Source organism: Hyperoodon ampullatus (genome assembly GCF_949752795.1).
Source record: "Hyperoodon ampullatus genome assembly, chromosome: 18".
Taxonomy (NCBI): domain Eukaryota; kingdom Metazoa; phylum Chordata; class Mammalia; order Artiodactyla; family Ziphiidae; genus Hyperoodon; species Hyperoodon ampullatus.
In genome coordinates this window covers 7,159,451-7,174,089 of record NC_136931.1, presented here as the reverse complement: position 1 = coordinate 7,174,089, position 14,639 = coordinate 7,159,451, and positions in this window count along the sequence as shown.

The following is a 14,639-nucleotide window of genomic DNA, read 5'->3' as shown; positions in this document are numbered from 1 at the left end:
AAGAGACATGACCTCTAAATGCAATGGGAAATCCTTAATTGGAACCTGAATTTTTAAAAAGGATTTTTAAATTGGATACCTGGGGAAGTTTGATTATGGTCAATACACTAGATGATTGAGTTTCCTGAATGAGATAATTGTATTGTGGTTATGTAGGAGAATGTCCTTCTTAGGAGATACCTGCTGAAGTGTTTGGGATTGAAATACTAACTCTTGGATAGTTTAGAAAAAAGAGAGAGAAAGAGATGAAACAAACATGGCATGTATTAATAATTGGTGATTAACAGTTGCTAAGTTAAAAAATATGGTTGTTTATTTTCCTATTCTTGCAGATTTTTTTTAATAGCATTGAAATTTTCCAAAGCAAAAGTTGGGAGGAAAAAGAATGAGGAAGCTCCATATGCACTGATAGGGGAAAAGCTGTGGGAAATGTTAGAAAAATTTTTTAAAAGCAAGGTGCAGAGCAATAGATGTAGAATGCTGCATTTTTGTGGAGGTGCGCAAAAACTGACCCCAGAGGAAGACAAAAGAAAGAGGTGACAAAGGCTGCCTCTGGGAGGGGAGATGGGGGATTGGGGGGACAGGAGTGGGAAAAGGAGGCTTCTCACCCTTACCCTTTTAGACCTTTTGAACTTTGTATTGCATATAATCTATTCAGTTTAAAAAAACAACAGCTTAAGAGAAGATTGTTTCTGGGAAAGCACTTGTGGTCAGAAAACCCCAGACTGGGCTCCTCTATTCCCCAGCTGTAGACCTGACAGCAAACCCAAAGCAGAAGGAACACCAGTTACTTTCACATCCTTTCCTACATCTGATCCTCATCACAATGAATGAGCCAGGCAGGTTTTATCAGGCCCATTTTACAGGTTGGGAAAACTGAGGCTCAGAGAGTCTTAGCAACTAGTCCGAAGTCATCCAGTGGGATACTGTCAGAGCTGGGATTGAAACTGAGTCTTTTCTAGTGACACAGCCTGGCTCCTTCCCTCCTTCAGGGGACCTCTCCAAGCCGTGAGAGCTGGGGGTGGCAGAAGAGGGCCCAAGGTGGAGCCTGAAGTTCAGCCCAGCTGCCTTCCCACTGCTGCTTTTACACGGGGCTCTCCAGGCAGGAAACAGACATCAATGCTGGGCATCCAAAGCATGGGTTTGATTTACATGTTCATGCATTACTGGTTTGGAGGTTTATTTGGGGGACCATGAGCTAACTCAGCCAAAGAACCTCATCCCTGAGCCCATCTGGGCTGTTTTTTACCATCTCTGTAATCTTAAATCTTAAAGTGGTCCTTTTATTTAAAAAAAAAATCAAAGTATTAGATGGATATTGTTACCAATTCAACAGTAAAGTATCTAGAGGGCCATTTGGCATTTCTGTCAAAATTAAAAAAAAAAAAAAAAAATATATATATATATATATATATATATATATAAGTTTTGGTATGTGATCCAGCATTTACAATGGCAGATGGTTTTTTTCTGTGATTATGTTCACCCAGGTGTTCAAAGATACATGTGCAAAGATGCATTGCTTCTAACAGAAAGACCCAAAACTGTAAACAGCCCATCAGTAGGCAACTGCTAAACGCAATGGATCTCCATGTGCACAAGGGTTTGCAAAGTGACATGGCTGATTAAGAACAAAACCAAAACGAAACAAAACAATATACCATGAGGTTTGCTGCATTTGCTGGCCCAGAAAGATGTTTACACTATAGTGAATTAAAAAATGATCTCATTTCAAAAAAAAAAAAAAGCTAGCTAGAAGCATATACTCACAGAGATATATATGTTAGAATAAACATAAGAAAAAACAATTTATAATGTTAGATATCAAATTATTTGACTAGAATGTAAAAATGACATTTCATTTTCATTTCTTTGATGATTAGTGAGGCTGACTTTTTTTTTTTGGTGGCGGGGTTGACCAATTATGTTTCCGCTTGTGTGAATTGCTGAAATATTACTGTTCCTTGCTGTTTTGTCACATACAAATGGTGTAAAATTCTGAAACCATGTCTCATAAGAGTTTCTATTTAGGTTTCCAATGCTTCCTTCACAAGGGTATTTTGGAAAAGAGGTTTCTGAACTTGAAGCAGAGAGCGCTCTGCGTCTTAATGTCATGAGTTAACCTGTGAAATGCAGGGCTTTGAAAAATACGAAGTTTCCTGCCCAAAGCGTCACTCCTGTTTCTTCCTTCTTTCATTTCTAGGGCGTTCTTGTAAAGTATATTGTTTGGTTCTTGGTGAATAGTTTGTAAGTGGAGGTGGTTAGAATGTTTGAAAGAAGGAGTGATGGGAACTAGAGACTGACGACCAAGGCCAAGACTAGGGTGAAGTGGGCCAGGGGCCTAAGGTCCACCCCGAGAGTGAACGTTTCAGGAGTTGCCAAATTTAAGGATACACAAAGTGTGAGCAGGTACTCACTCTCAGGGACCCATCCTAGGTACTGCACTCACCTCACTCAAGCCCCAGCCCTACTGACTGCTTTTTTTTTTTTTTTTTTTTTTTTTTAATTTACTTTTGGTTGCATTTGGTCTTAGTTGCAGCATGTGGGATCTTCGTTGAGGCATGCGGGCTTCTCTCTAGATGTGGCGTGAGGGTTTTCTCTTCCCTAGTTGTGGCATGCTGGTTCCAGACCATGTGAGCTCTGTAGTTTGCGGCACGCGGGCTCTAGTTGGGGTTCGCGAGCTCAGTAGTTGTGGCACGCGGGCTTAGTTTCCCTGCGGCATGTGGGATCTTAATTCCCTGCCCAGGGATCGAACCCCCATCCCCTGCGTTGTAAGGCAGATTCTTTATCACTAGACCGCCAGGGAAGTTCCTTGACTGCTTCTTGATGACAGAATAAAAGATCTGTAAACAGCTGTTGCACTATGAGGTAGAGCGGTGCTGACCATTTCTGCTGAACTAGGTTCAACATGGTGATGGAACAGACACAACTAATTCTGCATCCAGGTCAAACAGAGTTTTGGCTTAGCTCTCGAGATAGGGTCCCAGACCCTTTGTGCTGTGCCATTTGGCCTGTTGGTGACACCTCCTTGTCTGGAGGTGTTAAGGATTAGACTGTGCTGTGGAGGGGGTTCAGAGTAGGCCTCTGGAGAGATGGGGCTCATCCATTTTTGTCCCTAAGATTTTTCTGCTTCTCTCTCCATTTGTGGTAGCAGTATGGCTAGTTTTCTCTGGATGTACCCCATGCCTAGCCTCCACCTGCTGCCAGCCCTAGGCCCAGCCTCCTAGAGAAGAGAGGCAACCTGCAGGCCTCAGAGATTTCCCTGACATAACAATAGCTAATGCTTATTAAACCCTTACTGCATACCAGGCATGGCATTAGCACTTCCTATCTAAAGCCTCACTGAATGCTCACCACAAGTTCGGGGCTCTCGTTATCTCCAGGTTGCAGATGAGGAAACTGGCACCCCAGCAAGGTGAGCAACCTGTCTCTAACTGCAGAACTAACAAGGGCAGAGCAGGATTTGAACCCAGAACCCCACGATGCCCCATCCTCCATGGCTCATGGCTGTGAGCACTGGGCTGGGGGCTCCCACTGTCCTCTGCCCCTGGACCTCAGGGCTTCCCGAGGCTGGAGGGCCGGAGGCCTGCAGAGGTCTAGAGTGTTTTCAGAACATCAGTGTGGGGTTCAAGCAGGTTCCCTCTTCGCTGGTGGGAGCCTCCAAGAAGCGCTGGGCCAGCTCGGCCCCTTTTCTTCTGAGGGAAGGGGGCAGTGTGGGTTGGGACACATCCTCTTTTAAGGTTCTCTGTCTTCTCTCTCGCTGCTTCTGACCACTTCCTCTTTTCCTTGGGGTGGAGGCAGCTGTGACCACACTAATGGCAGCCATCCAGGCAGTGGCCTCTGAGGCCTCTGAGGCTCTCCTGGAAGCGCTCACCCGCTGGGCTGCGGGCACTTCTCCACCTCCACTTCCAGGGTCCTACCCCACGCCCCAGAGAGCAGTGGTGCGGGGGTAGGTGTGCTCCCTGAGTGCTCCCTTAGGGACCTGTAACGCTGACCCAGTGCTGCCCACCCTCCCTTCAGGCTCTGCCTGGGCAGAATCCACTCCCAGCAACTTCCGTGGAGGATGTGGCCCAAGTCCAGGACCCCTGCCTGGACAGCCAGACCCCTCAGGATGCCCAGGGAGGTGAAGACCCCAGCCCAGCGCCAGACACCACAATAACAAATGCCCCCAGAGGCAGAGGAGCTGCCGCCTGGGAAGAGGATGGGTGTCCAGAGATGCAGGGTCCAGGCCTCGCTTGGCCGCTTGTTAGATGGGGGCCTTGGGCAGCTTGCTTTTCTTCTTGGAGCCTCAGTTTCCTCATCTGTGCCATGGACGTAAATGATAACACCTCCAAGTGTTGTAATAGTAAGGAATAAATGAGGTGCTACGTGTCTCGTGCTAAGCACAGAGCCTGGTACACAGCAGGTGCTTAATAATGGTATCAGCTCTTATTAGGCAGAGCCTGCAGCTGGCCTGAGCCTCTCAGGATGCCTCCACCCCCACCAGTCACAGCTACCCAGCTCTGTTCTTGGCCTCTGCCCTGTCTCGACTCCCACCAGCCCGGCTTCCCTCCTGCAGCAGGTATGGCCCTCAAGCTCAGGTCCACAAGGAATACCACCTTTCTTTAGTTTGTAGCCTCTCAGCCCATCTAGCCAGTTGGGTGAAACATCAGTGTCAGCCGTTGTTGGGGTGCCCGGCCCAGTGTCGAGCCAAAGCCCTGGGTTTGTTTTGATTCTTGTGGTCAAATTTACATAACGTAAGATCAACCATCTTAACCTTTCTTTTAAAAATAAATTTATTTATTTTATTTATTTATTTTTGGCTGCGTTAGGTCTTTGTTGCTGCGCTCAGGCTTTCTCTAGTTGTGGCGAGCAGAGGCTGCTCTTTGTTGCGGTGCGCGGGCTTCTCGTTGTGGTGGCTTCTTGTTGCAGAGCACGGGTTCTAGGCGCGCGGGCTTCAGTAGTTGTGGCACGTGCACTCAGTAGTTGTGGCTCGTGGGCTCTAGAGCGCAGGCTCAGTAGCTGTGGTGCACGGGCTTAGTTGCCCCGTGGCATGTGGGATCTTCCTGGACCAGGGCTCGAACCCGTGTCCCCGGCATTGGCAGGCGGATTCTTAACCACTGCACCACCAGGGAAGCCCTTAACCGTTTTTAAGTGTACACTTGTGTGGCATTAAATACACTCACGCTGTTCTGCAATCGTCACCACCGTCCGTCTCCAGAACTTCTTGTTTTTCCCAGTTGAAGCTCTGTCCTCATTAAGCACTAACTCCCCATTTCCGCTCTCCCAGCCCCCGGCACCTACCCTTCTACTTTCTGTCTCTACGAATCTGACAACTCTACATGCCTCATATAGGTGGAATCAGACAGTGTTTGTCTTTTTGTGACTGGCGTATTTCAATCGGAGTAAGGTCCTCAAAGTTCATCTGCATTGTAGCAGGTGTCAGAATTTCTCTCCTTTTTGTGGTTAAATAATATTTCGTTGTGTGTCTAGACCACGTTTTGCTTATCCACTCATCCATCAATGGACACTTGAGTTGCTTCCGCATCTTGGCTGTGGTGAATAGTGCTGCTAATGCACATAATGGTGCAAATATCTGTTCAACTCCCTATTGCAGTTCTTTTGGGTGTACACCTAGAAGTGGAGTTGCTGGGTCATATGGTAATGCTGTTTGATTTGTTGGTTTTTAATTTGGGCCCAAGCGCTGGGGAGGCCCCTCTGGATGTACTGACGACAGGGTGGTGGAATCAGGAGCTCGACATGGTGGGTTCCAACCCTGGCTCTGCCACTTGCAAGTGGCGTGACCTTGGGCAGGTGCCTTACCCTCTCTGTGCTTCAGTTTCCTCTGCTGTAACATGGGATGCACGAGCACCTGCCTCATGGGGCTGTGGTGGTAATTAGAATTTTACTTGGAACGGCGCCTGGCACACCAGCAGTGCTCGTAACTGTTAGCTCCGGTGACTGGTGCCTCTGTGTGCTTGCTGAGATCCGCTCCTGCAGTCTTACTGCTTCTGCAGCACCATAGGAGCCTGACGCTGCTGTGGAGCATCCCTTAGGGCTGGCCCTGGTCCTTCCCCAGGACTCAGGTTTCTTTTTCGCCTTTTCCAGGTCTCTGGGAATCTCTCTTCATCTGCGGGGAGTCCCTCTCTCCATGTCCACGGCCTAAAGCCAGAAAGCCATGCCTTGGACCACCTCTGGGAGAGCCTGAGCTGGGCCGGAGGGGAAAGTTTGGGTGTTGACCTACGTGGGCACTGGCACAGGCGAGGAGGAGCCCTTTCCTCTTTCCTTTGAGCTTGACTGTACTGTTCTCCACGACCAGGTTCAGTCTGGGCCCTGAGTTTGGGAGGGGATGAGGCAGCTGGGAGGATGACCGAAGACAGGCCATAGCCACGATTACAGGGGCGGGAAGAGGCGCCCTGGCTGGAGATGAGAGGAGCGCTGGTTTGGCGCTTCATTGTGTGGAGGTAGCTGGAGGGCACGGGGTAGCGAGGGGTGGCTGTGGAGGGAGAGGAGGTGGCTAGGGCCAGGCCAGTCCCACCTCTGGTGGAGGCTAAGCTGGTGTGAGGGCACTGCCTGGTCGGCTGGCCTGGGTCCCCATCACAGCCCTGCTGGCCTGGCGCGGTTCCAGGAGGAAGGCAAGGCCAGACCTGGCAGGCTGAGGACTTTGGTCCTTAGGGACCATGCTTGGGGGTTGACCCAGGGACCCCAGGTCCTGGGAACCCACTTTTAGGTTTGCCACCTTCACCTGTGATAGGAGGGGAGGAAGAAGCCTCTGGAATGACCTCCCCATTCTCCTCCTCCATTCCCTTCCTTCCCCATCCTTCTCCTTTCCCATTTGTCTTTTCTCTATTCTTTGTACCTCATCCCACATGGTAGGTGATTTGGAAATTCACAAAGCAATGCACTTCACTTCACAGTTTATCCTCCTCAAGGACCTGGTAAGGAGTCACCACCTGCTTTAGTGGATGACTTTTTGCTGGCCCTCTGGCAGAGCTCACTACTGGAGACCCCTACCCCTCCTGACACTTCTCCCTAGGTTTGTCAAATCCAGGCCTGTCTTAAATATTTGCAGAAATCCCCAACGGGGCACTAATAACCTGCTCTGGGGTATTAAATAGAATTAAATAGAATATGCCGTGAAGATTAAGTAGAGTTACACGTAGAAAATGCCTGGCACATTGTAGTTATTAAAAAATTAGTTATTATTTTTATTTTTAAAGATAATTATTATGTAAAAAAGGAGGACTTGGTTTTTAGAAATATTTATTGAGCACCTACTCTGTCCCAGGTACTGCAGCGTTTGAATTTTGCCCCAGGCGTCGAGCTGACTTTCCAAGTTGGCTCAGAAGTGGTGACCCCCGCCAAGGTCATCACCCCGGCAACAGCACAAAGTGAGGGACATGTCTGAAGAGGAGGAGCCAGCTATGTGTCCTTAGGCAAAGTGCCTGGCCTCTCTGAGCCCCTGTGTCCTGATCTGTGGAGTGAGGCTGGAAAAACCTCCTTCCCCTTCTTGTGGGTTGGGGGTCAGGAGATAGAACATGTGTCAGTCTTGGCAAGCAGGAAGGTGTTGCCCCGCCGAGCAGGGAGGTGGCCGTCCATGGGAGACCAGCCCCTCCTGTGCCTTTAACTGAAGCATTTGCCCTCAGCTTCTGAAGCCGCGTCTGCAAGCTCGGAGGACACCCCTCGAGGACACTGAGACTGCTCTCCCCCAGAGCTCCAGGCCATCAGAAAAGAGTGTTCCACAAAGTCCACGGAAAGACAGTCATTCCCCTTGTGCCCCCAGGTAAGAGTGTGGCAGTGCCTCCAGTCATCCCAAACCTGCCCTGACTCCAGGCCGGTCCATGTAGTCTGTTTCCATGGAGACCAGAGAGGTGACAGCATTTCTGGGAGGAAAGATGGGCTTTTTGTTCAAGGGCACAGTGGAATTTCAGAAGTTGAGTGGGGTGGTGCTCAGCCGAGTGGTGGAGCCGCCATTGTTCCATCAGGATGAAGTTTAGGGTGGCCAAGCCCAGGACAGTTGGGGAGGCCGAGTAGACGGCAGCATTGTTCCTGGAAGCCAACCGGATAACTTGCCAGCGCCACTCCTGCCTTTCACACAGAGCTTGACGGGATGGTAGTGATATGCCGTATTATTATTATCTGTATCATTACTGCCAGCGTTCATGGAGTGCATATTATGTGCCCAGTCACCGACCTTAGTGAGTTAGAAGATTATCTCCTTTAATGCTCACAACAGTTATAAGGCCGCTACTATTACTATCCCCATTTTACAGGTGAGTAAACTGAGGCACAGAGAGGTTTGGTATTGTGCCCAAGTTTACACAGCAGAGGAGCAGAGCCTGGAGTCCAGCCCAGGTCATCTGAAGCCCGAGCTGGTGCAGGTGACCGTGCCATATACCGTCGCGGGCCACGGGAGGACAAGCAGAGAGCTGGGTAGAGGGGAGAAGGAAGGTAAGTCCTAGCACCCAGGTCCCATGTGAACCTTTCATTAATATTGGCGTTGAAGAGTCACAGACTTCACGAGGGGGGTGTCACTGGCTCTGTTTTATAGATGAGGAACTGGGAGCACGGGGAGGGTAAATGAGTTGCCCAAGCAAGGGAGCTATGCTTTGAACCAGATGTGTTGCTCATTCAGTGACCCCACCACCTTATCTTGCTTCCTCGGCCGTTTGTTCCAAGTCTCATCCTTCTTGGGAACTCTGGGACCTGGAACAGACACACCAGGCCTCTACACATGTTTTCTGAGATCATGTAAAAGATCCCAGATGGTTCCACTTGCTGCTTCCTTGGGTGAGGGAGAGGAAGTACAGTAGGAAGGGTAGTGACCTCATATCTTTTTTTTTTTTAATTTTTTTTATTAGTTTCTGCTTTATAACAAAGTGAATCAGTCATACATATACATCCGTTCCCACATCCCTTCCCTCATGCATCTGACCTCATATCTTTTGCTCATGGATGTTTGCCTGAGCCTGAACTCCACTGAAATGGAGAGTTTTGAGAATCATGTTGGAGTAGTTGCATCTCCTTTACTTTTGTGTGAGTCAAAGAAAAAAGAAAGCTCTAGAAGGGACCCAAATTAAAAATTCTATCCACCCACCCATTCCTCCTTCCTTCCATCCATACGTCCATCCACCTGTCGATCCATCCACCCACCTACCCACCCACCCATCCTTCCATTTGTCCACCTGCCATCCATCGTCCATCCATCCATCCTGTCTTTATAAATCTTTATTAGTCATCTGTTGCTTCTTGACCCCAAAACTTAGTTGTTTAAACAACAATAATTGTAATAATTGTTGCATGGTTTCTGAGGGTCAGGAATTCAGGAATGGCTGACTAGTTCATGCTGGCTGTTGGTGAGAGGTCTCAGTCCCTCTCCACCTGAGCCTCTCCAGAGGGCTGCTTGAGTGTCCTCACAGCATGGTGGCTGACTTCCCCCTGAGAGAGTGGCCCTAGAGACCAAAGCAAAAGCCACAATGCCTTCATAACCTAGCCTGACACATCATATACCATCCCTTCTACAGGATTCTGTTAAGTCAGAATCATGCCTTGTTCAGTGTTGGAGGAGACAACACAAGGACATAGATCCAGGAGACAAGGATCATTGGAGCCAAGCCATCTTGGAGGCTGGCTACCACCATCCAGGCATCCATCCAGGCATCTATCCAGGCATCCATCCATCCGTCCATCCATCCATCCAGCTAGCCATCATTTTGTCATTTGTCCATCCGTTCATTCAGTAGATATTTGCTGGACTCCAATTTGAGCCAGGCCCTGGAAACAAAGCACACACACGCACACACGCACACACACACACACACACACACACACACAATCCCAAACCAACAGAAAAAAGCCACTGTTTGACATTTTCCTTCAGTTCTTTTTTTTTTATACTTTGAACAGTTTGAGACATAATTCACATACCATACCATTCCTCATTTAAAGTGTATATTCAGTGGCTTCTAGTGTATTCACACAGTTGTGAAACCATCACCACAATCAATTTTAGAACATTTATTATCACCCCGAACAGAAACCCCATACCCATTAAGCAGCCACTCCTCATTTCCCCTTTTCCCCAACCACCTTCAATCACAAATTTACCTTCTGTCTCTATAGCTTTGCTTATTCTAGACGTTTCGTGTAAATGGAATCACATACTAGGTGGTCTTTCCTGACTGGCTTCTTTCACTTTGCATAATGTTTTCGAGGTTCATTCATGTTGTAGTGTGTATCAGTACTTAATTTCTTTTTATTGCTGAATATATTCCATCCTATGGATATTCCACAATTTGTTTATCCATTCATTCATTGGTGGCCATCTGGATTGTTTCCACCTTTCCTCTGTTATGAGTAATGCTGATATTAACATCATTACAAGTGTTTTTGTGAACATTTTCAGTTCTCTTGGGTATACACCTGGGCACGGAATTGCTGAGTCATATAATAACTCTGTTTAACCTTTTGAGGAACTGCCAGGTTGTTTTCCAAAACAGCTACACCATTTTACATTCCCACCAGCAGTGTATGAGGCTTCTGATTTCTCCCTCATCCTTGTCAACACTTGCTATTTTCTTTTTCAGGTTTGCAATCCTAGTGGGTGTGAAGTGGTATCTCATGTGATTTCAATTTGCATTTCCAGATGGCTAATGATGTAAAGCATCTTTTCATGTGCTTATTGGCCATTTGTATATCTTATTTGGAAAAACGTCTATTTGGATTTTTTTGCCCGTTTTTAAATTGGGTTATTGGTCTTATTATTGAGTTGTATAGTCTAGATACAGGATACAAATATATGATTTTCAAGTATCTTCTTCCATTTTGTGGGCTTCAGTCCTTTTTCATGGTGCTTTTTTTAATTATTAAAGTATACATTCCCATGCTAAGATATTTGAAAAATGGAGAAATGTATAAAAAGGTGGAAAAATAACCACCTGAGACCACCATGATTAGTGTTTAATAATGTTTCCTTTTTCTTTATCCTTTTTTTCCTTTAATATTTATTTATTTATTTATTTATTTGGTTGCATCGGGTCTTAGTTGTGGCAGGCGGGCTTCTTGGTTGTGGCACGTGAGCTCCTTAGTGGCGACTCAAGGGCTCCTTAGTTGCAGCTCACCAGCTCCTTAGTTGTGGCATGCAAACTCTTAGTTGTGGCATGCGTGTGGGATGTAGTTCCCGGACCAGGGATCGAACCCGGGCCCCCTGCATTGGGAGTGCAGAGTCTTAACCACTGTGCCACCAGGGAAGTCCCTCTTTATCCTTCTTATCAATTCAGTTAGGTATTTATTTTTTGACAGGTAATATTTGTACAACTACGGAATTCTAAAGGTTTAAAATGTCTCCTGCCCTGAGCCCCAGCCACCCAAACTCCTCCTAGGGACACCCACTGTTACCACTTTCTTGGTGATTTTTTGGAGCTGGTTTGTACATATAGACATATACATGTCAATTTCCCCTTAAACCGTAGTATGTCACCCTTTCCACACTTGTCAACAGCTCCTTTCCAGTCTTTTAGCTGTACACAGTTTTCTTTACAGTTAGGAGTCACCTCAACTGTACAATGTATCCATTAGTTGTAGGAGGTAGAGGACAAACCCATTCTAGTGTTAGCAAAACAAGGAATTTTTTGAAGGATATTAGGTGGCTTGCAGACTCTCTGGAAGGACAGAGATCCAGGTCTGGAATCTACACGACCAGAAGCAAGGCAGAACCAGGCACAGGTCGCCCCTGCCAGGGTCGGGCACAGGCAGCACAGCTGGTTCCCCTGGGCTTGGAGGCTTTAGCCTCTGGTCCTGCTGCTGTTGGATGCTGGGTGTCTCTGCCACTGCCTTTGCCAGGTATGTGCCCTCTGACACCTGCTTCTCCCGTCGCCAGCTTCTGAATACAAGCCTGGTGTTCAGAAGCCCTGCCTTGTTTCCACTGCCTTGGACAATTCTGCTCTGTCCCAGACTTGCAAACCCCACTCAGCAAAGCAGACCCCTTGTACCAGTTATCTGTTGCTGCATAACAACTTCGCCCTGGCTTGAAACTACAACGCTCGTTGATGGTCTATCATGGTTTCTAAGGGTCAGGAATTTGGGAGAGGCAGGGAAGTTCTGGCTGGGGGTGGGGAGTCTCTCATGCTATTGCAGGCAGGTGCTGATTTGTTTTGGGACCATCTCAAAGGCTGCTTCATGCTCGTATCTGGTGCTGGGCTGGAGGGACTTGACCAGAGGAGAGCTGGAGCAACTGGGGCTCCCTGGGCATCTCGTCATCTCTGTGCAGTCTCTCTCTTCAGACTCTCCAGCATGGTGAGTTCAGGGGAGCTGGTCTTCTTAACTCAGCTTGGGGCTCCTAAGGTATGCGTCCTGAGCCAGGCAGAAGCTTCATGCATTGTCCCTTCTGCCACCTTCTATTGAGGCAGTTATAAAAGGTTACAGAGATTGGCCAGGTTCAAGGGAAGGGGACCTGGACCCCACCTCTCAAAGGAGGAATATCAGTGTCACACTGTGTGTGGAAGAGCAGATGGTATGGACAGGTGTCTTTGGAAAATACAGTTGCCCACAGGTGGCTTTTGAGTACCACACTCTCCTCGGAAGGCAGTTTAGCCCCATGGATTATCACCCAGGCATACCCTTTGGGGGGGCTCTCACCCTCACCCCTTGTGGTTGTCTTTTCAGCCACAAGCTGAGCTCTCTGGTAATTCCAGGTCTCTGAGAAGCTGGTGGCAAGCCCTGTTTTCTCCATCTTGCTTGTTACCTTGTGGATTAGGTCGAATAGGGTCCATCCCAAATTCATGTCCACCCGGAACCTCAGAACGTCACCATAGTTGGAAATAAGGTCTTTTATGTATTTATTTATTTTTGGCTGCGTTCGGTCTTCATTGCTGCACTCTGGCTTTCTCTAGTTGTGTCGAGTGGGGGCTACTCTTTGCGGTGCGCGTGCTTCTCATTGCGGTGGCTTCTCTCGTTGTGGAGCACGGGCTCTAGGCATGCGGGCTTCAGTAGTTGTGGTGCGTGGGCTCAGTAGTTGTGGCTTGCAGGCTCTAGAGCACAGGCTCCATAGTTGTGGCGCATGGGCTTAGTTGCGCCACGGATATGGGATCTTCCTGGACCAGGCCTCAAACCCGTGTCCCCTGCACTGGCAGGCGGATTCTTAACCACTGCGTCACCAGGGACGTCCAGAAATAGGGTCTTTGCCAATGTAATCAAGTTAAGATGAGGTCATACGGGGTTAGGGTGAGCCCTAAATCTAATGGCTGGCCTCCTTAGAAAAAGAAGAGATGATGCAGAGAGACCCAGAGGAAAGATGGTGTGAAGACAGACTCACAGGGAGAAGCCATGTGACAGTGGAGGCACAGACTGCAGTGACGAATCTGCATGCTGAGGGACACCAAGGGCTGCTGGCCCCCGCAGAGCCTCCAGAGGAACCAACCCCGCCAACACCTTGATTTCGGACTCCTGGTTCCTGAACTATTAGAGAATGAATTTCTGGGGTTTTGTTTTGTTTTGTTTTGTTTTTGTGGTACGCGGGCCTCTCACTGTTGTGGCCTCTCCTGTTGCGGAGCACAGGCTCCGGACGCGCAGGCCCAGTGGCCACGGCTCACGGGCCCAGCCGCTCTGCGGCATGTGGGATCCTCCTGGACCGGGGCACGAACCTGCGTCCCCTGCATCGGCAGGCGGACTCTCAACCACTGTGCCACCAGGGAAGCCCCGAATTTCTGTTGTTTTAAGCTCCCCAGTGGTACTTTGTTACAGCAGCCGCAGGAGACCAATGCACTTGTCAGTGACATTTTGGTCCCTTGCAAGTTGGGGGTCTGGCTGACCGATTAGTGGCTTAATTCAGACTTGATGCAAAGGTTCAATTTGTGCAGGAATGACCCCTGTGGACCCCGCGCTGTGTGGCCAAGGGAGGTGACAGTCCAGGAGAGACTCGGGCACGGCCTGCTCTGTTGACGGGGAGGATTCGGGAAACACATGAGTCACCAGTCACTGATGTGTGTTTGCTTGCTAGGGGCTTTAAAAATTTTTTTAAAATGTGAAAATCCAGCTTGGCCTTCCCAGGTATGTCCTGAGTCTCCCTGACTCTGGAGCTGCTGTGGTTGTGTCCACATGGGCGCTGTTTATAACGGCAACGGCTGTGACCTATAGGCCCGAGAGGAAAGCTGCCCTTATGGATTCAGGCTGTTCTCTCCACGCTCACACTCGGGCCCTTAAACTGTTATTCACCAGAATATGATGGGAAACATAGCTGCTGCCGGCGAAGGCCCTGTCCCTCTCCTGCGGGAACAGAGATCCCAGGGAGGCATAGCTACCCCCCACCCCAGGGCTTTAGGGACTCCACATCCTGCACCCATTGTGTGACCCTCAAAAGCAATCAGGTGTGTCGCTGGGGGCTTTGCTTTTGCCAGAGAAGTTCCTTCTCCAGAGCCTCACGGACTGGCTCCTTGCCCCTCCAACTCAGGCCCGCTCCGCTGGCACCTCCTCTGAGAGGCCTTTGTGCTGCGGGGTCTAAACACCTCCCTCACCTTCCCCATAATATTCGTCTGCAATGACCTTGACACTGTGCTTCCTTGTTTGTGGTCTGTCTTCCCCAGTAGAATGCAAGAGACACAGGGAGTTTGGGTCCATTCTTATATCTCCGGCTTCTGTTAACAGTGCCTGGCAAGTGGCAAGTG